Source organism: Sorex fumeus, unplaced genomic scaffold (genome assembly GCF_029834395.1).
Source record: "Sorex fumeus unplaced genomic scaffold, SorFum_2.1 ptg000015l, whole genome shotgun sequence".
In the NCBI taxonomy this organism is placed as follows: Eukaryota; Metazoa; Chordata; class Mammalia; order Eulipotyphla; family Soricidae; genus Sorex; species Sorex fumeus.
In genome coordinates, this window is record NW_026606072.1 from 20,352,312 (window position 1) to 20,375,561 (window position 23,250).

Sequence of the window (23,250 nt, forward strand, 5' to 3'; positions counted from 1 at the left end):
TCTTTGTAGATTGCCCATTTGTGTATATTTAATTTCCCACTACCACCACTACAACCAACCTGTTTGATGCTAATTTCATTACTCAACTAGCCAGAGTAGGCAGACATTTTCTATCTTTTCTTGTACTGTGTTTGTTCAGAATTTGCTCCTGACTCAGTGTTCTGGGGTCTCTCCTGATAGTATGAGCAAACTTGCAGTGCCAGGGATTGGACCAAGAATTCCAGAATGCAACCATATGCTTCAGCTCTTTCATTCATCTCCCATAGTTCAAGATTTATTTCGGTAAATGAATAATATTCTAGTATGTTCATGAGTGCAGTAGTATGTATGATATTTTTATATTCCTCCGTCAACAGTAACCAGTTGTTTCCAAATTTTGACTATTGTAAATAGTTTAACGATGAACATTACGGTACAGAGATATATGCAAGATAATAATTTGGGGATGGGGCAGAAGAGAAACTGTGGTGGTGGGAAAAGTATACTGGTGAAGGGACAGGAAATGGAACATTGTATGACTGATATCCAACCATAAACAACTTTGTAACCATGTACCTTATGGTGATTCAATTTTAAAAATTTAAAATAATAATTTCATTTTCTTCATGTAGCAAAAGTGGAATTACTAAATCATTTGGGTAACTTTGGAGTCATTCTTAATTCCTCAGTTTCTTTTACTCTTGAACTCAATCTTCAAACTATCTGCAGAATTTTATATTTTCCCTGCTTCTACTGTCACCACGCTGACAAAAAGCACTATCACCTTTTATATGAACTCTTGTGGTGGGCTTCTAATTGCTTCTGCATAACAACTGAAGCAAAAATCACACGTGCCATATCTCCATCCACAAGTCTCCATAGAGACCAAGGAGGTAGAATGAGCACAAGAGCACTTCGATTATGTGTGAAGCTCTGAGTTCAATCCCTAGCACCCTAGCCCGCTTCCAACTCCCAGAACCACCAACTTTGTTCCCTAAAAAAGGAGAGAAAACTCCAGACCTTCTTATCTCATTTAGAATTAAAATAAAACTATGCGACGATTCCCTAATAAAAAAATTTTAAAAATAAAATAAAACTATGTACAGTGGTGGCGATAAAGAGATCGTACAGTAGGTAAGGTGCAACCTTGCACATTGCTGACTCAGTTGAATTCCAAACACCCCATGTGGTTCTCTGAGTCTGCCAGGAGTGATCTCTGAGCACAGAGTCAGGAATTAGGAGACTGGAAAAATACTACAGCAGAGAAGGTGCTTACTTTGCATGCACCTAACCTGGGTTTGATCCTCATCGCCCATAATGTCCCCCAAGCCAAGCCAAGAGTGATTCTGGGAGTTATTCTTGAGTGCAAAGCCAGGAGTAACCACTGAGCATCACAAAGTGTAACCTCAAAACTAAACAAACACGACAAAAAACCTGAGTCAGAAGTAGCCCTGAACACAGCCTAGTGTAACCCCAAATCACAGAACTATACAATAGAACCGTAGGACTGGGGGTATGGCCCAGTGGTAAAGCACATGCCTTGCATGCCTGAGATCTGAGAAAGAATGTGAAGAAAGAAGGAAGGAAAGAAGGAGGAAGAAAGGGAGGGAGGGAGGGAGGGAGGGAGGAAGGAAGGAAGGAAGGAAGGAAGGAAGGAAGGAAGGAAGGAAGGAAGGAAGGAAGAATAGAGTGTCCTAAAGGCTATCTGACTTCCCTGGGTTCAATTCCCAACACACACACACACACACACACACACACACACACACACACACCCCACAGACTTTGTCTAACTTCTCCTACACCTAGATTTTCCTACATTCTAGACCCACTGACCCTCCAGAATATTCCCAGAATACACCAGACTCACTCCTGTCTTTGAGTCTGTGTAGTCTCTATTCCCTATCAATGACTGCCATTCGTTGTCTCTGAAGTACTCTTATCCCACTTATCTCTTTCACCTACTTTTCATATCTTTGTTCAAATAAGACCACCCCTTCTAAAATTCTAATCCCACCCCAAATCTTTCTATATATCTTCCTGCTTTATTTTTCTTTATTAGCATTATACTTTATGAACTTCTATATAAATATGAATTATAGGGGCTGGAGTGATAGCACAGCGGATAGGGTATTTGCTTTGCACGCAGCTGACCCGGGTTCAATTCTCAGCATCCTATATGGTCCCCTGAACACCGCCAGGAGTAATTCCTGAGTACAGAGCCAGGAGTAACCCCTGTGCATCGCCAGATGTGACCCCAAAAGAAATATATATATATATGAATTATAAAAGAAGGGGAAATTCCCCACCTAATTAGGCCAGTCTTCCTCTAGATATGTACAGAAACGTTTCTTACCTTCACAACCACAGTGCTACGAACACATTCTCTCCATCTAAAATAAAGGTAATCTAGTGGAGAAAGTATTGCAACACTAACAAAAGACATAATTTTACTTCCCCTTGCGGAACTGGATATATGCAATGGTCCTTACGGGATCATCAGGTTCATTCTGGGCTCTGCTTAGTCCACTCTGAGGAGGAACACATGAACATGTGACGCAGATAAACCTCTCCAGTGGTGGCATTTGCTCTCAGATAAAGACAAAACCTCTCAACCCCATCTGACAGGCTGTGCAAGGTCTGTCCTGCACCTACCACGTTGACAGTGTCTCTGTCCTGCCCCTAGACTTTCACAAGTTGTGTTCAGGAGTAGCCTCCCTTGCCTTTTGAGAGTTGTTCCTCTGGTAGATAGAGCCTAACTCTTGCTATTGGACTAAGAAATACTATGTAGGTCAATTTGGGACTAATCAATGCATCCCAACCTCCTGCAGTGTATTACCTCTTAATTTTTTGGCACTCGGTCCCTCTCTCTCCCCTCCCCTCTCTTCCCTATCCCCTTATAAATAAAATTATTTACACGAACAAACAAAAAAATTAAAAGGATTGGAGAGGGGCCTGAGCGGTAGTACAGAAGGTAAGGTGTTTGCCTTGCATGTGGCCAACCTGGGCTGGATCCCCAGCATCCCACATGGTCCCCTCGATATCACCAGGAGTAATTCCTGAGTGCAGAGCCAGAAGTAACCCCTGAGCATTGCTGGGTGTGATGCAAGAACCAAAAAACAAAAAAGACTGGAGAGAAATCAATAGGTTGGATCACATGCTATGTGTGCCGAAGGACCAGATTAAATCCTCTGTATGGTTCTCTGAGCACTGTAGAGAACAACTTCCAAAACATTGATCCAGGAATAAATTCTGAATACTAGGCAGGGTACAGGGGGAGGAGGAGGAGAATTTCTTTTTGGAGAATTGTCTTCATATCCTCTATTTTTAAAACAGGGATATTGGTCTATTATGGATAACCTTGTATATCCATGCCCTAATAACAATTAAATTATTTTTTAAAATATTTTCAGCCCAAGAGATAGTAGAGGAGTTAAAGTGCTTTCTTGGCACATGGATAACTCTGGTTCCATACCCAGCACCACATATGGTCCACAGAGCACTGCCAGGAGTGATCCCTGAGAACACAGTCAGTAGTAAGCCCTGAGCACTGCCGGGCATGGCCTACAAAACCAAAAGAAATAAAAATTCAATAAATTAAATTAAATAGGGTTCTTTGGATTCTTTTGTTATTGAATTGTATGAGTTTTCTAAATTTTGGATGTTAACTTTTCATAAGACATGACTTGCAAATACTTTCTCACATTCAGCGATTTGCCTTTGTGTTTGGACAGTTTGAGAAGCTTTTTACTTGGTGCAGTTTCATTTGCTTCTTCTTTTGTTTCTCTGCTGCAGTAGCCATCTCTAAGGCTAATGTCAAGGAATTACTGCTTGTGTTTACGTCTATGTATTTTATAGTTTCAAGTCTTACATTAAATTCTTTCATTCATTTTGAATTAATTTTTGTTTCTGGTGTAAAATAGTGGTCTGGTTTCAATCTTTTGCATGTTGCTGCCCAGTTTTCCCAACAACATGAAAATGTTCTATATACAGATGTTGATTTATATCGCTGTATATCTGAAACCTAAATAAGGTTATAAAACTATGTTGCATCTAACAAATATATTTATGTCCTTTTCTTGCTTGGTCATCAACTCTTACAACTAACACATGGGCATGGTCAAGGTTAAAAATTCTAAAATCCTTTCTGGGCAGACAGACTTGAGAGAGGGGGTGGAGAGAGAGAGAGAGAGAGAGAGAGAGAGAGAGAGAGAGAGAGAGAGAGAGAGAGAGAGAAGCCAGAGCCAGAGACACAGAGAAGGAGAGGTTAAGGCACTTGCCTAGCACACAGCCAACTCCAGTTTGATCACTGACACCATATATGGTCCCCTGAGCACCACCAGAGTGGTCCCTGAATAAAGAGCCAGGAGTAAACCCTGAGCACCACTGGATGTGGCCCAAATAGCCCACCCCCACAGGAAAAAAGTGAGAGAAACAGAAGGAGAAATGCCTCTTTCTTGTCTCTGGGTGCAGTGATAAGAGGACACAATGCTTCAAGTGTAATAGCACCAGCTTGAGAGGACAAAGTATGAGAACTGGCCAATATGATAGGATGGGAAAGAAGACAGACAGACAGATTCTGCAACATTCGTGGCATTGCTGAGTTTCTGAATCAACACTGATAAAAATACCTCCAGACTTTTTTTTATGAGATTAATAAGTGGCTTACTGGTTTACACCTGCATTGTTTGGTGATTCTGCAACCAGAAACACCATCAATGCTCTTATACAAGGAATTCTTCTCTGACGTCTGTGACTATGTGAGCTCCTCCTTTTGTAGACCCAACTTGCACCATATTTTAATTCTTCAGGGCACCTTCCATACTGCAGGTTTAATGCAATGCAACCATCTCACTCCAGCATATTAAGTCATTTCTCTAAGAATAGGGATCATATCAACTTTTGCCAATCATTTTGCCATTACCTAACTTAGTCCCTGAAACACAAAAGATTAGGAAAAAAGACAGGTTCTTTAGAGAGAGTACAGCAGGTAGGGCGCTCGCCTTGCACATGACTGACTCAGTTTGATTCCAGCATCCCATATGGTCCCCTGAGTCCACCAGGAGTAATCCCTGAGTGCAGAGCCAGGAATAAGCCTTGAGCACTACCAAGTGTGGCCATATACCAAAAAAAAAATGTTTTAATTAAATAAAATACTTGCTTGTATTCTCTTACATACATTCTCTATCCCTCTCGGAGAGCCTGGCAAGCAACTGAGAGTATCCTGCCCACACGGCAGAGCCTGGCAAGCTCCCTGTGACATATTAAATATGCCAAAAACAGTAACAATAACAGGTCTCATTCCCCTGACCCTGAAAGAGCCTCCAATATGGCACTGTTGGGAAGAACAAGTAAGGAGAGACTGCTAAAATCTCAGAGCTGGGACGAATGGAGACATTACTGGTGCCCACTCGAGCAAATCTGTGAACAACAGGATGACAGGATACAGTGATACAGTGAAATAAAATTCTAAGAATACATGGGTGGGAAAAAAGTTACTATTGAATTTGAGGGAGTGTGGTCTTAAATTGAGTACTTTCCAAATTTAAGTTTCTACAATATCATTTGTCTCTCTAACTTAATATTATATTTACTGAAACTGAAAAGAATCGTGCCTTAAAATTACTGACCTTATAGTATATAAAAATATTATTTTACAAATATTCAAGAAAATAAATGGGAAAGTATAGTCTACTCACAAAGTGACTGTCACCAAGCTCAACAAGGGAAATCAATGATTACTGGAAGTAAAGTGCATTGCTAAAGTATGTCAGCTGTGAAATAACATAATAGAGCCTATAATTACCATGTAAAAATTTTTATTATGTTTGTTGGAACACTATAATAAACTGTGGTACTTAGAAAATGTATTCTTATTGTTATTGCATTACAAAAAAGATAATAAAACACCCCTGTGTGTTGGTAAAGTACTTGCCTTGCTTGTGCGAGGCCCTGGATTCAGTCCTCAGTATCACAAAATGAAGCATAAAGGGAAAAAAAGTAAATGCTCAATTGATTCAGAAACCGAGTATCAGTTTTGGGTGTGGGGAGAGAGGGACAGTTGTATCACACTTGGCAGTGTTCAGGGAACCAGATGCAGTACAAGAGAATCAAGTGAGGTCTGTGGAATGCAAGGCAAGTACCTTAAGCCTCGTACTATCTCTCTGGCTTGAATTTTAATTGAGAGGCATACTTGGCCAAGGATTTGGTCAGCCACCTAAGGAAAGTTGGAGATAATTTTGTGAGGAAGGAAGGAAGGAAGGAAGGAAGGAAGGAAGGAAGGAAGGAAGGAAGGGAGAGAGAGATAGAGAGAGAAAGAAAGAAAGAAAGAAAGAAAGAAAGAAAGAAAGAAAGAAAGAAAGAAAGAAAGAAAGAGGGGAAGGGGGCTGGAGCAATAGCACAGCGGGTAGGGCGTTTGCCTTGCATGCAGCCAACATGGCTGACACAGGTTCAATTCCCAGCATCCCATATGGTCCCCTGAGCACCACCAGGAGCAATTCCTGAGTGCATGAGCCAGGAGTAACCCCTGAGCATCGCCGAGTGTGACCCAAAAAGCAAAAAAAAGAAAGAAAGAAAGAAAGAGAGAGAGAGAGAGAGAAAGAAAGAGAGAGAGAGAGAAAGAAAGAAAGAAAGAAAGAAAGAAAGAAAGAAAGAAAGAAAGAGAAAGAGAGGAAGGAAGAGAGAGAAAGAGAGGAAGGAAGGAAGGAAGGAAGGAAGGAAGGAAGGAAGGAAGGAAGGAGGGAGGGAGGGAGGGAGAGACGGAAGGAGGGAGGAAGGAAGAAGAGAGAGTAGAACCCAATCATGGCTCATCTCCACAGGCTCAGGATAGCCTAATCTATGAGAATGAATCTGCTGAAAAATTCGGGTGTGTGGGTTTTATGATAGAAATCCCCAGGCTTTCACAGAGTCAGAAATAGACGACCTCTTCTGCGCTTTCTGAAGCCTGGCAATAACGCCCATGAACTGCCTCTGGTGCTATATAAGCTCGTTAATGGCCATGATCCAGAGACTCACAAATAAATCCCAGAAGAGAAAGAAACTACCAGATGCAGAGAAAGAGGGCAACAGATGCAGCAATGCCTCTCCACCCCAGAGTCACCATCCAGTTTAAAAATTTAGCTCTAGCTGTATCACCCTATTTAAAATTTTAGAATTCCTGGAGCAACATCTCAAACTCTGCCCCACTGATGTACCAAGAGTAGCACACCACATTTAATGGGGTGTAATGTAGAAGGTAACATATATATATATATATACATACATATATATATACACACATACATATATGCATATATATGTATGTGTATATATATATATTTAGCACACAAGGGGCAACCTATACATGTTAGTTATCTCTTATACAAGGGGTTAATGGCTTCAGGATCAGATACAACAATCTTCAAATAATTTCCTCTAAGGAAACATTTTGGATCATTTTTAGTGGATTATTCATAACATGTGATACAAAATTACTGATTTAGTAGTACATGATTTGGGAGCAGGTTTGGATGGTGGTGGGAAAATAATGTTGAAATTTGAAATAATATTGGTGGGATGGTGTAATGGTGTCAGGATTGGTGTTGGAATATTAAATGCAATAAATTATTGGGAATAACTTTAAAAATTAAATTTAAAAAGAAAAAAGAGGGAGAAAGAAAGAAAGGAAGGAAGAAAGAAAGAAAATTGTGAAAATTATTTCATCTTTGATCAAGAGCCATTTCCTGAAGACTTTGATAGAATGTTAGGGATAAGACCCACTGCTGTTGGCAAGAGACTTGAAATCATAAATCTACCTTTTACTAGACTCACATTAAAAAATTTAATAATCCTTTTCAATTCCTTATTGCTCACATTTCAAATACTAGGTATAGGCCTGAAAATGGAAAAGAAATAATTTGGCTCATGCATTTTTTAATCACTTAACCCAAACTATAGATCCTACCGCTAGTTTTTACCCATGCGTTGGCCCAAAATACAACTTTATTATTTCAAATAGGAATATTTAAATATGAAATGAATTTACTTTTTGCTTGCATTTCAAGCATGATGGCCAAAAAAAACATTTAGCTTAGTTCTGATAGCATGTGAAATTTACAGTGGATCTGAAGTTGTCTGGTTTTAATTTTTTCCCTTTGCACATGGATCTTCAGTAAAACATCCAGGAGAAAATAAATTAAAACCAGATAGTTTATCAGAAGTTTTACATGCAAACACTATATATATATATTTTAAAAAGTGTAATCATTTATCAGCTACAAACTAACATTTTAAATAACATCTTAGTTTTAGTGAAAACTAATTTAATTGAAAGTTTTTAATTAATGCTTCATCATCTTATAAAATTATGATGATATATGGCAGCTGAAGCTCTGGCCATAAATAAAATAATTTCTACCTATAATGAAGAACCACCACTTGAGATTACTTTTGGAAAACAACAAATAAAATTAAAACTCTTAAAAATGCATAGAACTTCCCCACATACATTTGGTCATATGCTCCACCACACTCAAGATTTCTGGTCCTAAATTTTCAATTTCTTTTATGTCAGCCTCAAACTGAAACTCTAGGAAACCAAACTAATTTTGTTTTCCTTCCCTGCTTCTTACCCCACAGCAAATCTGTTTCTCCTCTCCAGTATTCTCTGTATTGGTAAAATACTACCAGCTTTCTTCCAAAGTAAGATGTCATCAACTATCAAATGCATTGTTATTTTTCTATACTATTAAATAAGGAAAAATTGCTGAAACTGAACCATGACATACTATTAACTGTATTATATATATGTCAGAGATTTCAGAGGTAAACAATGAAAAGCACATTTTTGAAGCAAAGTAATATAGTCATTATCTAATCAATATGTGTTCTCTTCTTTCTCCTTTAATAGGACTCATTATTTATGGGTTCTAGAATAAAAGAATTTACTTTTCAGCTTCTCTTTTGCTAGAAATACCTATCTAATAAATTCTGGCCAATGAAATGTATGAAAAAGTCATCTTGTGACAACTCCTGAGAAACCTCCTTTAAACATAGTGTTTGTACCTCTTTTCTCCTCTTCCCATCAGCCTGCTGACTACATAACGTGATACTCAGATCACAAAAACAAAGATCTCTATGTAATGAGCAAAAAGTTTTAGGTTTTTTGTTTGTTTTGTTTTGTTTTGTTTTGTTGGGGGAGAGAGCATGGTTGGACCACACCTGTCAACACACAGGGGCTACTCCCATCTCTGGGCTCAGCACTGACCTTTGGTAGAGCTCAGGGATTTATATGTGGTGCTGGGGATCGAACTGAGGTCAGTGGGACATAAGTCGAGTGCATTAGCCCCTATACTATTTCTCATCCCAGTGGGAGAAACCTGGATACTGCAACTAACCTTTGATTCTGTGAGAACTGACACCCCTGGATCTCATTCTCCTCCTTATCTAGATTAAATACAATGGCCTGCTATTATGATCTTTTTCTTGTTTACATTCACAATCCCTAGCTCTTCTCTTACTTTCTGATACTCAGCAAAACTATCACCTAAATTAAAGCCAGTCTCTATCCTCCACCTACACTCATGTCGCTAAACATGACCGGGGGAAGCACCAAGTTAATAGGTCTTATTTTTGTTTTAGGACCATACCCAGAAGTGCTCCAGGCTTACTCCTGGCTTTGTGCTCAATAATAACTTCTGGTGGTGCCCTGCGGATTATATGTAGTGCTAGCGTTCGGCCCAGGCATGCAAGACAAATGCCCTACCTGCTGTATTGCCAAATCCATGGATCTCGACCATGAACCTCAATTTGGTCTTTAGTGCTACTTAGCAATTAGACTAAGTTTATCTATACTTTATATTCTTTTCTCATTTATTTCCTCACTTTATTAGATGACTCCTCACACATCTCTTTGGAAATCTCTGTACACTCTTCTCTTACCCTCACCTTACTTGTTAATGATGACAATATTACTATATCAAAAAATTCAATTAGTCAAAAGCTTCTTCAGATATTCATTGCCACACCACTAACCAGAAACCTCACACACATATTCTTCCTTCTTTCTTTCCATTACCATGAATAAACCATTTATGTTTTGCTCTAAAGCTAATCCTTTTTCTTGTACACTAAGTCACGTTCCATCTGAACCACTGACTTGAGAACATTACTATGGAAATTGAGTTCCTGCTATGACAGTTTCTACTGGAACATTTCTGCTGCTTTCACAAGCATGCTATCATTTCTCCTGGCAACGTTCAGGGGACCAGGAGGTGCTGGTGGCAAACCTAGGTTCTCTCATGCAAACCATTCTCTCTAGTTTTTGGAGCGATCTCTCCACCATCAACTACCTCCCACTGACTTGTATTTTTGGTTTCTGTCTATTCATCCATTTTTCAGTCTTTCTTATTTTCATCAGCGGTAGGGCGTTTGCCTTGCACGCAGCCAATATGGCCAACTCGAGTTCGATTCCTCCGCCCTTCTCAGAGAGCCCGGCAAGCTACCGAGAGTATCTCACCCACACAGCAGAGCCTGGCAAGCTACCCGTGACGTATTCGATATGCCAAACACAGTAACAACAAGTCTCATGATGGAGACGTTACTGGGCCCACTCGAGCAAATCGATGAACAACGGGAGGACCGTGACTGTGACCCATAAATCCCTTAAACTCTTTCCATTTTGCTGTGAAAATCAAGGTTTCATTTTTTGCAGTGGAATAGTGTCTCATTATATAAATGTAGCACATCTTTATTTAATTTGACACACTTTGGTAGTTTTCATATTTTAGCTATAATGCTGCAATAAACTTTGAGATGATGTAACTTTTTGTGATGTTGTTTTGTGTATCTTGTGTATGCTTTCTGTTTGGTTTTCAGTCCACACCCACCAGTTATTTAGAGACTACTTCCAGTTTAGTCCTCAGGTTGCTCCTGGTGCTGCTTAGGGGATCATGTGGTACCAGGGTTTGAGTCTGAGCCTCCTACATGGAAAACAAGAGCTCGGTTCATTGAGATTTCCCTCAGGGCTCCTTGATACTGATGTCTGTATATTCTCCAGATAGATGTTCCAAAGCAGGATAGCAGGATTGTATGGTAACTCTAATTTTAACTTCTTGAGAGAGATCCATAGTGTTTTGAAAATGGTATCTCTGATTGCACAGATAAAAAGTATAGCAGAGTTCCTTTATCTCCCCCCCTCAACAACACTTGTAGTTACGACTTTTAATGTAAGCCTTTCTCATAAGTGTGAAACTCTGTCTCACTATGATATCATCGACTTACATTTTCTTGTTGATGAACACTTTTCACATACCTGTCAACCATCTGTATATAGTCTGTAAAGAAGAGTTTATTCAAATCTTTAGCCAAAATTTTTGGATGGGTTGTTTTTGTTGTAAAGTGGATGAGTTCTTTATATTCTTTGGAATTAACCACTTTTTACAACATGATATGTAAATATCTTCTCCATTTGATTACACTGTCTTTTTATTTTGCTTGTGTTTCTTTTTCCGTACAAAAGTCTTGCAATTTAATGCAGTTCCAATTGTTTATCTTTAATTTTTTTTTGCTGTTGAAGTAGAATCTTCAAAAACATTTTTCAGAATGTCACAGAATGTTTTGCCTAGGTCATTTTCTACGTACTTTATGGTTTAGGGTCTACATTAAGGTCTTTAATCCATTTTACATTTATTCTTATATATAATATCAGAAAACAGTCTTTTTTTTTTAAATAGGAGTATCAAAAACCAGTAGTACTTGGGGGACCATGTGGTGCTGGATATTGAACCTGGTCATCATATACAAAAAATGTACTCCTATCCTTTAAGTCATCTCTCAGTCCAGTTCTTTTCTATCTATTTTGCATATGACTGCCTAACTTCCCAACACCATCTCTTGAAAAGATTCTCTTTTCTTTATTGTATGGTCTTAGATCCTTTGTCACTTGATGACTTGACTTCCCGTTACTCATCGATTTGCTCGAGCGGATGCCAGTAACGTCTTCATTTGTCCCTGTCACGTGCTAGTGTAGCCCAATGTCGTGTGTTCGTTTTAGGAACATGAAGAGCCTCAAACCGATCATTCAGGGTCTTGATGAAGAAGTTTGACCATCTGGTAGGTGGGCGGCCACACGGTCTTTTGACATCCCGTGGAATCCAGTTGGTAATGGCTCTAGTCCAGCAGTCGTCTCTAAATCTCATTACGTGTCCAGCCCATCTGATTTTTGACGCCTTGGCAAACGAGACAGTGTCCCTGATTCTTGATCATTGATGGAGGTCAAAGCTCCAGATTCTTTCTCTCATTTGAGTGAAATGTGATACTCCAAGCATACCTCTTTCAATTCATCTTTGGGAGACCCAAATAGCATTCTCATCCTGTTTTCGTAGGGCCCAGGTCTCTCAGGCGTATATTAATGCAGGAAGAACAGTGGAATCGGAGCCAGAGGTTCTTCATCCTCTTAGCTATTTCTTCGATGCTCTTGAAAGCGTTCCAAGCCGCTCTCTTCCTCCTGCGCAACTCAGGTGCCAGGTTATTAGTCATGTTGACTTCTCAACCTAGGTACACATAACTGTTGCATTCAGAGATGGTCGTTCCATTGAGAGCGAATGGAGTGTCAGGAACGAGGCTGTTTCTCATAAATATTGTCTTTGTGTGATTCAGCTGTAGTCCGACCTTTCCACACTCACGTTCAAAGTCAGCCAGCATTTGTACTGCTTGGCTAATGTTTGGTGTTATTAGAACGATGTCATCAGCAAAGCGAGGTGGTATAGTTGCCGACCACCTATCTTCACTCCCATTCCTTCCCATTCCAGTTTTCGCATGATGTTCTCGAGGGTGGCACTGAAGAGTTTCGGTAAAATGGTATCACACTGCCGAACCCCTCTCTTGATATGGATGATCACTTCTTTGTAGATTGGTGAAATCCTGGTAGTGAATCCATAATACAGCTCACGGAGGATCTTGATGTATTGGGCTTGAATGTCCTGATTGGCTAGGGCTTCAATGACTGCTTCCATCTCAACAGAATCAAAGGCCTTCTTTAAATCAATCAGCGTTAGACAAAGCGGCATCTTGAACTCCCGAGAAACCTCAATGAGCTTGGTTATCGTGTGGTTATGGTCGATGGTACTGAATCCTTTTCAGAACCCAGCTTGCTCGCATGGTTGTCCTTCATCTAGTGTTCTGCCAATCCTATTCAGGATGACTTGAGTGAACAGCTTGTAGATGACAGACAATAGGCAGATTGGGCGATAGTTGCCAATGTCGTAGATGTCTCCCTTCTTCTACAGTAGTACAGTCCTGCTGGTTTTTCACTGGGACAGAACTTTGCATTCAGACAGGTAGTGTTTGAAGAGCCGAGCCAGTGTATTGATGAGTACTGACAGTAGGTTCTTCAGGTGTTCAGGTCTGACCTTGTCTGGGCTGGGTGCTGTTTGTTTCTTTACCGACAAAATGGAGTTTCAGATTTCGGAAGGGAAAACTTTGGGAATGACATATCCATCCTGAGGAGTTTGGTATGTCAGCAGGTGGACATGGCTATCGAAGAGATCCTAGTAGAAGTCATGGATAATCTTCTCCATTGCCCTTCTGGAAGAAGTGATAGCTCCATCAGGACTTTGGAGGGCAGTCATCTTGGTCTTGTAGTTGGTGAAGGACAGGCGGGCATTATGAATGCTTTTCCTGGCTTCTGCCACATTTACCAGCACTTCTGCTCTTCTCTCTTTGAGGTCTTCCTTTATCACCTCTCTATTGAAAAGGATTAGGAAGGAGATCCTTTGTCATAAATTAAATATCTATAAATGTGTAGGTTTATTTCTGGGACTTCAATTCCATTCCAGTAATATTCATTTTTGCTGGAGAGATAGTGTGAGGGTTGTTCATCCTGCATGCAGGTGATCTGGTTCTATCACAGCATTATATACTTTTTGTGCACTCCAGGATCAACCCCCCAAAACTCAGAGCCAGGAGTTTCCCCTGAGCACCAGTGGATGTAACTCAACCCCTCTCCACCTCCACACCTGCCAAGTCTAATAACATAGTTTCAGTAACCATTACTTCATACTATGGTTTGAAGTCAAGTTTCATAATACCTCCACTTATCTTTATCTTTCTTGAAATTCCTGTAGTTATTCAAGTTCTTCTTTTGTTTGTTTTTGTCTTGAGGGCACACCCAAGAATACTCAGAAATTACTCCTGAATACGTTCAGGAATTACTCTTGGTGGTGCTGGGGAACCATATGTGATGGCAGGGATTGAATTTGGGTCAGCTGCATGCAAGACAAGCACCTTAGCCACTGTAGTATCTCTCTGGTCCACCAAGATCTTTATGATTCCACATAAGCCTTACTATTTTTTGTTATATTTCCTTTTAAAATATCATTGAATTTTTTATTGGAATTGAATATTTTAAATCTATATATTGCTTTTGATAGAATGGACATCCTGTTAATTTTCCCCATGCATGTACATGGAATGTCTTTGTATCTCTGTATGTCTTAGTCTATGTTTCTTTTTAAAACAGTGTTTTATCGGTATTGCTGTATAGATTCTTCATCTCCTTTGTTAAATTTATTCCCAGGTATTTGATTCTTTCGGATGCAATTATAAATGGAATTTTTATTAATTTCTTCTTGGTGTTCACAGTTTGCATGTAGAAATGTAGCAGATTTTAGTAGATTGATATTATAACCAGTCACTTTTTCGTACTTTGATTCTTATTTATTTATTATTTTATTTTCTGATTTTTGAGCAAGATCCAGCTATCTCAGGGATTACTCCTGGCTCTCCACTCAGGAATCACTCTTGGTGGTGCTCAGAGGACCATATGGGAGGCTGGGGATCAAACCACTGAGATGTTTTCCTTCTGCCTCCATGTTACTGACAGCTTTTATCATAAGTGGTTGCCAAATCTTGTCAAATGTTTTCTCAGAATTATCATATGATTTTCCTCTCTACTATGCAAGTGTGTGTGTGTGTGTGTGTGTGTGTGTGTGTGTGTGTGTGTGTATCAGGGATCAAACTCAGTATGTCAGTGTCCTTATTTTTTTTTTTTTTGGTATAGCACATTGCATTTATGATTTGTATCAGTGATTGAATCATCTTGTATGCCTGAGTTAAACCCCACTTGGTCATAATGTTTGATCCTTTTGATGTATTGTAAAAACTGATTTGCTAGCACTTTTGAGAAATTTTGCACTTATAATCATCAGAAATATTGGATTGTAGTTTTCTTTTTTTTAATAGTAGAATGAAAGTTGTATTTCTCTAGAGAATCAACTTGATGTTATATAAAATGGTAGATGACTTAAAAGTAAAATGTAACAAAGTAAAAGACTCTCATACATTAGAAAATTATGGAACTCTCACATGGAATCAATGGGAATGATTAATAAGCACTAAGTACCTATAGTATATTTGATTTTAATTATTAACTTAAGAAAAATTTATTGCCCATTCTTCCAGTAAATTATTTCTTCAATATGCTCAAAGATTTTGACCAAAAAAAGAGAATAATTTCTTAACATTTACTCCAAGACAAAATGGATTTGTTGAAAATAAAGAAGACTAAAAACCCTGTCAATGACAAAATTGAAATTTTAAAAAAAGAATCTAACTTCATTTGAAGAAAAGTGTATAAGAATGGTAAACATTGGTTTTGAACACAAATCAATAGAAAATTATTTTCATAATGAGTAATTTAGATACATAAGCAATGTAGCACTGTAGCACTGTCCTTCCAATGTTCATTGATTCACTTGAGTGGGCACCAGTAACATCTCCACAGTTGTTACTGTGTTAGGCCAACCCGGGTTCAATTCCTCCGCCCCTCTTAGAGAGCCCGGCAAGCTACCGAGAGTATCTTGCCCCCATGGCAAAGCCTGGCAAGCTCCCCATGATGTATTTGATATGCCAAACACATAAGCCATAGTCTTATTAAATTAAAATATATAAAATTTTCTAATTTTGAAAATGTGAATCTATTTTTTAATACACATTTGATGTTGAATTCACACAAAATATAACAAAATTTTTTATTCTTTTTTTTCTTTTTTTGGTGGTTTTTAAATTTTATATATGGTTCTTTTTGTGTTTTCCTTAACTAGTTTTGGTATCAAGGAACTATTGGAATCATGAAATGTAATCAGAGGAAGTATTCCTTCCTCTTTGGTGCTAAAAAAAAGTCTGAGATGGGCCCGGAGAGAGTAGAGCACATAGGGTGAGGCCCACCTTGGTTTGATCCTTAACACCCCATGTGGTCTCTGGAGCCTGCCAGGAGTAATCCCTGAGCATTACTTGCTGTGGCCCCAAAACCACAAGTAAATAAATAAATATTAAAAACCTCTGAGAAGACTACACTTAGACCCTTCTTTGAAAGTATGGTCAAACTCACTGATGAAGGGCTGGAGAGATAGCACAGCAGGTAGGGCTCTTGCATTGCTCCTGGCCCACGTGGGTTCCAGCTCTGACATCACATATTAAGAAAAATGTGTCATTGAAATAATTAATCATCCCCAGCACCATCAGTATAATTCTGGAGTATAGAGCCAGGAGTAACCTCTGTCATTGCTGGGTGTGGCCCACCCCCCCTTTCTCTGCCCCTGACCGCCCCCCAAAAATAGTGAAGTCTCTTGGTCTGGAGTTTTTTGTTTGTTGTTGGGCCATATGCAACAGTGCTCAGGGCTTTCTCCTGACTCTGCTCAGGGTTTACCTTTGGTGAGCTCAAGGAACCGTATAGGATGTAGGTCAGTCAAATGAAAGACAAGCGCCCTCTACCCACCATACTATCTCTCCAGCCCCTGAAGAAAGATTTTGATTACTGTTTCAATTGCCATGTTTGTAAATCTATTTATATTTTCTATTTCTTTTTTGGTCATTTTGTTTGTTGTGGGACCACACGCAGCTATTCTCAGGGGTTAGTCTTGGCTCTGCACTCAGAAATTACTCTTGGTGATGTTCAGGAAACCATATGGGATGCTGGGTGCTGAACCCAGCTCTGCCATATGCAAGAAAAGTACCCTACCCACTCTACTATCACTCTAGCCCTTCTTTCAGTCTTGTATTTACCCAAAAATCTACCCATTTTTTTCTAGTTATCAAAGTTACTGTCATATAGTCATTCATAGTAGTCTCATCATCCTTTCTTTTTCTATGATATCTGTTGTGATTTCTCCTCTTCCATTTCTGATTCTGTTTATTAAAGTTTTCTATCTTTTCTTTATAAGTGAAGCTACGGGGGTATGGTACCGCCAGCAGGTCAGTCTGTACCTGTGAGGTGGGTGCATCAGCAGCCTGATGGCACCATCAGACTTCCAGATACCCCTAAATTACTGCTGTGCCTTTGGCCAGATCCCAAAAACTTGAGGAAAGTTTTCCAAGAAAGTAAACGGCCAAAAGTTAGGTATGTGGAAGACACACCCACAAACCACCTCCAGCTCAGCTATATAATTGGAGGCATGGCCTCTCTGGTTCCTAATCGAACTGCTTAATGGCCATGATCCCAGAGACTCAGAAAGGAATCTCGGAACCCAAAGGCTTTTGGCAGAAACGCATCCTGTTCCTGCAGTAGGTTACTGGCGCTGGGCCACTCCAGGTGGGAATAGGTTTCGTGCCTTGGCCTGTTCCCCCTGGTGGCCCGGTGACTGCCATCCTCCAGAGACCGCTGGACAGTCAGGTTTGGGCCTGCAGTGACGAGACACACAGGGCCTCACCAGATGGGGGTGGAACTGACCCTTTCCTCCCCATCCCAAGGAGACCCTGAGTTGTCGCCTACAAACGGCCTCTCTGGCTCAATCTGCTTAATGACCATGAACCCAGAGACTCAGAAACAAATCTCGAAACCCATCGGCTTTTGGCAGAAATGCATCCGTACTGCTACAAGGTGGCCGCGACCCCAGAGCTTATTGGAAAGCCAGGTATGGTCGGCGGTGATGGGGCAACTGCAGTCTCATGGGAAGTGGGGTGGTACCAGCTTGTCCTTCATGCCCTACCGAGGTCACGAGTTGCCCCCCACAAGCGGCTCTTCAGCATGGCCATGGCTCCAGAGGCAAAAGAACTTAATCCAGAGCCCCGCAACTTGTGGCAGAAAAGTGAATGGACCATGCATTAAACTACGGTGCCACACCTCCCTGGGAGGGAAAGGGTGTTGCTTCCTTCCGCCTTAACGCCCCCCCCCCCTCCCCAGGCAGCAAGGGAGCTGCTGCCTCAGAGCTTATTGAAAAGCCAGGTATGAGCCAGTGGTGACGGGGCAACTGCAGTCTCATGGGAAGGGGGGCGGTACCTGCTCATCCTTCATGCCCTACCAGGGTCACGAGTTGCCCCCTGCAAGCAGCTCTTTGGCATGGCCATGGCTGCAGAGGCAAAAGGACTTAGTCCAGAGCCCGGCAGCTTGTGGCAGAAAAATGAATGGACCATGCGTTAAACTACGGCACCATGCCTCCCTGGGAGGGAAAGGGTGTTGCTCCCTTCCGCCTTCACCCCCGCAACTCCCCCCCCTCCGCAAGGTGGCCACCATCTCAGAGCTTATTGGAAAGCCAGGTATGAGCCGGCGTTGACGGGGCAACTGCAGTCTCATGGGAAGGGGGGCAGTACCGGCTAGTCCTTTACACCCTACCGAGGTCACGAGTTGCCCCCAACGAGCAGCTCTCTGGTACAGCTATAACGCTAGAAGCACAGAAACCAATCTCGTAATTATCTAGCTCTTTGCAGAAATCTAAAATCATTATATGATTCTCATAACCAACTATAGAAAACAAAGTATTTCACAATGCCTTTTCAGCAATTCTGATTGTTGGGGGGGAAATTCTGAACAATAATGGTGAATTTTTTTGTCAAAATAATAAATGTAATCAATGTAGAGAAGAGTTAAGTTGAAATCATCTGCCTCACAGGCATTGGGAGGGGTGGGAGGAGGGTATATTGGGGTTCTTGGTGGTGAAAAATGAATACTGGAATACTGGTGAAGAGGGAAAGGTGTTTGATCATTGTATGACTGAGACTTAAACCTGAAAGCTTTGTAACTTTTCCCACAGTCATTCAATAGATAAATATAAGAAGAAAAAAAATAAAATTATGGAAAAGGAAAAAGTAAGGTGGAGTTCATGCCCAATTCAATCAGCTAATCAGTGGCTGAATAAATAGCAGCACTCCTACATTAAAAAAAAAAATGACGGGGGTATGGTGCCGCCAGCAGGTCAATCTGTACCTGTGAGGCGAGTGCATCAGCAGCCTCATGGCGCCTTCAGACTTCCAGATACCCCAAAAATTGCTGCTGTGCCTTTGGCCAGACCCCAAAAACTTGAGGCAAAGTTTACCAAGAAAGTAAACGGCCAAAAGTTAGGTATGTGGGAAACACACCCACAAACCACCTCCGGCTCAGCTATATAATTGGAGGCAAGGCCTCTTTGGTTCCTGATTGAACTGCTTAATGGACATGATCCCAGAGACTCAGAAATGAATCTCAGAACCCAGTGGCTTTAGGTAGAAATGCGTCTGGTCTCTGCAGTAGGCTACCGGTGCTGGGCCAACCCAGGTGGGAATAGGTTTCATGCCTTGGCCTACTCCCCCTGGCGGCCCAGTGGCCGCCATCCCTCTGAGGCCACTGGATAGTCACATTTGGGCCTCCAGTGACGAGACACACAGGGCCTCATGGGATGAGGGTGGAGCCGGGCTTGTCCTCCCCACTCCAACGAGACCCCAAGTCATTGCCCACAAATGGCCTCTCTGGCTCCTGATCAAGCTGCTTAATGGCCATGATCCCAGAGACTCAGAAACAAATCTCAAAACCCAGTGGCATTTGGCAGAAATGCATCCGGACTCCATAGTATGTTACTGTCGCTGGGCCACCCCAGGGAGGAAAGGGTGTTGTCCCTCCACCTGCTCCCTCTTGGCGACTTGGTGGCTGTCATCCTCCAGAGGCCATTGGACAGTCAGGCTTGGGCCTGCAGTGACAAAACTTGTTGGGTCTCACAGGATGGGGGGGAGGTGGAGCCGGGCCTGTCCTCCCCACCCTAACGAGACCCCAAGTCATCGCCCACGAATGGCCTCTCTGGCTCCTCATCAAGCTGCTCAACGGCCTTGATCCCAGAGACTCAGAAACAGATATTGAAACCCAGCGGCTTTTGTCAGAAATGTGTCCAGACCCCGCAGTAGGTTACTGTCTCTGGGCCACCCCAGGGGGCAATGGGTGCTGTCCCTCCGCCTGCTCCCTCTTGGAGACTTGGTGGCTGTCATCCTCCAGAGGCCATTGGACAGTCAGGCTTGGGCCCGCAGTGACAAAATTTGTTGGGTCTCACGGGATGAGGGGGGAGGTGGAGCCGGGCCTGTCTTCCCCACCCCAATGAGACCCCAAGTCATCACCCACGAATGGCCTCTTTGGCTCCTCATCAAGCTGCTCAACGGCCATGATCCCAGAGACTCAGGAGCAGATCTCTAAACCCAGTGACTTTTGGCAGAAATCCCTCCAGATTTAAGTGTTAAAATTTCAGAACTTCAAAACCACATGGCCCTACTGCAGCCACACGACATCATATGTTATTCATAACCAGCAATAGAACACAAATTGTCTATTGTTGCCTTTTCAGCAGATCTGAGTGTTGGGGTAAAATCTTAAATAATGATGGGTCTAGTGTCGAAATAGAGAATGTGATCAAAGTAGAGAGAGAGTAATGTAGAAATCATCTGCCCCACAGGCAGGGGGAGGGTGTGGGATGGGGATATACTGGGATTTTTGGTTGTAGAGAATGGGCACTGGTGAAGGTACGGGTTTTTCATTGTATGACTGAGACTTAGACCCAAAAGCTTTGTAACTGCTCTCACGGTGATTCAATAAATAAAGGTAAAGGTAAAGGTAAAGGCCCTCCCGTTGATCGTGGATTTGCTCGAGCGGGCCCAGTAACGTCTCCATTGGAGACCTTGTTGTTACTGTGTCTGGCATATCGAATACTCTCGGTAGCTTGCCGGGCTCTCGGAGAGGGGTGGAGGAATCGAACTCGGGTCGGCCATGTTGGCCGCTTGTAAGGCGAACGCCCTACTCGCTGTGCTATCGCTCAAATAAAATTATAAAAAATGGAAAAAGAAAAAAAAAGTAAGGTGGAGTTCATGCACAATTCAATCAGCTAATCAGTGGCTGAATAAATAGCAGTACTCCTACAAAAAAAAAAGTGAAGCCAAATATTTGTCACTTTTATTTATTTATTTATTTTTGGAAGTAAGATAACATTTGCTGAAAGAAACTTAGAAAGACCAGGAAGAGATAAAGAGAGGAACATACAATCTAGAGAGAATGGCTTCTCCACAGTGGAAAATACACACACACACACACACACACACACACACACACACACACACACACACACACAAATTCCCAGACGCCTAGGGAGGGTGGAGAGGGTTGATACGCTGAGCGCATCACGGAGACCCACTGTAACCTCCTGGAGCTGGGCTAAAGGTCCGGCTTTGCAGACGGCGCCGAGCTGGATGGTTTCGAAGGAACTGACGTGATAGTGATAGATAGGAGGCTAGAGTGAAAGGTGGTGAATGACGTCCTCTTTGCCATCAACACCACGTTCGGCTCCAAAACCCTGCACTGTGCGGACGAGGTGGCCTACATCCACATGGAGACCCGAGGGCGGAACAGATACTGCCTGGAGCGCACAGAGCCAGGACTTTGGGTGATGGGTCAACGCTTTTGACCACGTGGACGATCAGTCCAGACTCCCTACCCTGAGACCCTGTATTCCCTGCTGCACACACTCAGTCCTTCCTACCGGGAAGCGTTTGGAAATGTGCTTCTTCAAAGACTGGAAGCTTTACAAAGGGATCAACAGTCATAACCAAGCTTTTCAGTTTAGAGGGGACGGCGGTTGGTACAAAATATTGACGGAAGGCTTGAAATTTTCACCTATGGCCAGCTTTGCATCAGTCATGATGCAAAGTGCATCTTTAGTTTGTATCCTGATTGTTTCTTCAGATGTCGGCTTTTGACGCCGAATGTGATTGACTAATGAGTTGTCTTTTAGTTTCTGACTCACTTAGGGGCATTGCTAGAACGCCATTCTTAAGACACTGGAATTTCTTCATATAGTATCTGATCATTTCAAAACAGGACCAGTATTTCATTCTATTACAGGGCTTCAGTGCTGCCAGAGCATTCTCTTATTGAGGAAAATCTAGATTTGCACAGTAATTCAGAAGTTGAAATGACCTAATTTCAAACTTGGGTTCAGTTTGCTCAATCAGGGGGTTTACTACTAGCTTGAGATGATTTTGTAGTAATTACTGTACTACTGACCTTATTAGAAACAAATTATCAACTAGTTTCCCCTGCAAAAATTTGAAATTCACTGTTTCTCTTAATCTATTTACTAATATGAACCAATAAACATGAATAATTACATATGACTTAGTATTAAATGAAAAGTAGGTACTGAAATAGTTCTGATTCCAGGCAACCATCTAACAGGACAAACCACTATCAAATGAATATAATTATTTTTCCAATATATTTAAGCACATAAGCAAATGTAGGAACAGGTTTCATTCTTTTTTCTTAACAAAAAAGCATCTTCAATATGTATGATTTAAAATGAAGAAATTCTGATTTCCTAGAAAACATTATTTTGCCTATGTTGTTATTCTGAATATTTGTTTACATATGTACAGTATATATTCAAAAGGTATTTTTGCTTCAATATTTACTCTCTATGATGGAGTGCTTTGGTATTCCCATAACACAACTCCTTCCCCAACAGACATGCAATGTTGTGTATCAGTGTTAAGTCTACAATGTCGTATGAGTGCATTGTATGGGTCTGAGACCAAAGGCTGAATGAAGCATTCAGAAACTTGATATTGGAAAAAGGAAGACTGTGTATTTTTTTAAATTGATTCACCATGAAGTACAGTAACAAAACTTTCGTGTTTGAGCTTCAATTATACAGTCATCAAACACCCATCCCTACACAAGTGCACGTTTTCCACCACCAAAATCCCCAGTATCCGCCCCCACACCCATTCCACACCTCCCCCTGCCTGTGTGGCAATTTGTAAAATACTCTCTTTCTCTACTTTAGTTACCTTCGATACCAACTTTAGTTACTTTCAACACCAATCCCACCACGACTTATACCTGCCAAAAAGGCATTGCTAAAAATGAGTTTTGCATTGCTTGTTATGGATACAATATGATGTCACTCTAGGAATTCTAAAATTTTAATAATTAGGCTCTGAAGAGATTGCTGCAGCAAGTTGCTCGGGTCCGAGGTTCATTTGTGTGTCTCTGGATCAAGTCATGTGGGAGTT

At 41.3% G+C, this 23,250-nt stretch overlaps 1 pseudogene; it reads left to right on the forward strand.

Moving 5' to 3' along the window:
- The first annotated feature begins 400 nt into the window (after nucleotides 1-400).
- On the forward strand, nucleotides 401-21,782 carry LOC130021302 (GSK3B-interacting protein-like; annotated as a pseudogene).
- Nucleotides 21,783-23,250: the final 1,468 nt, after the last annotated feature.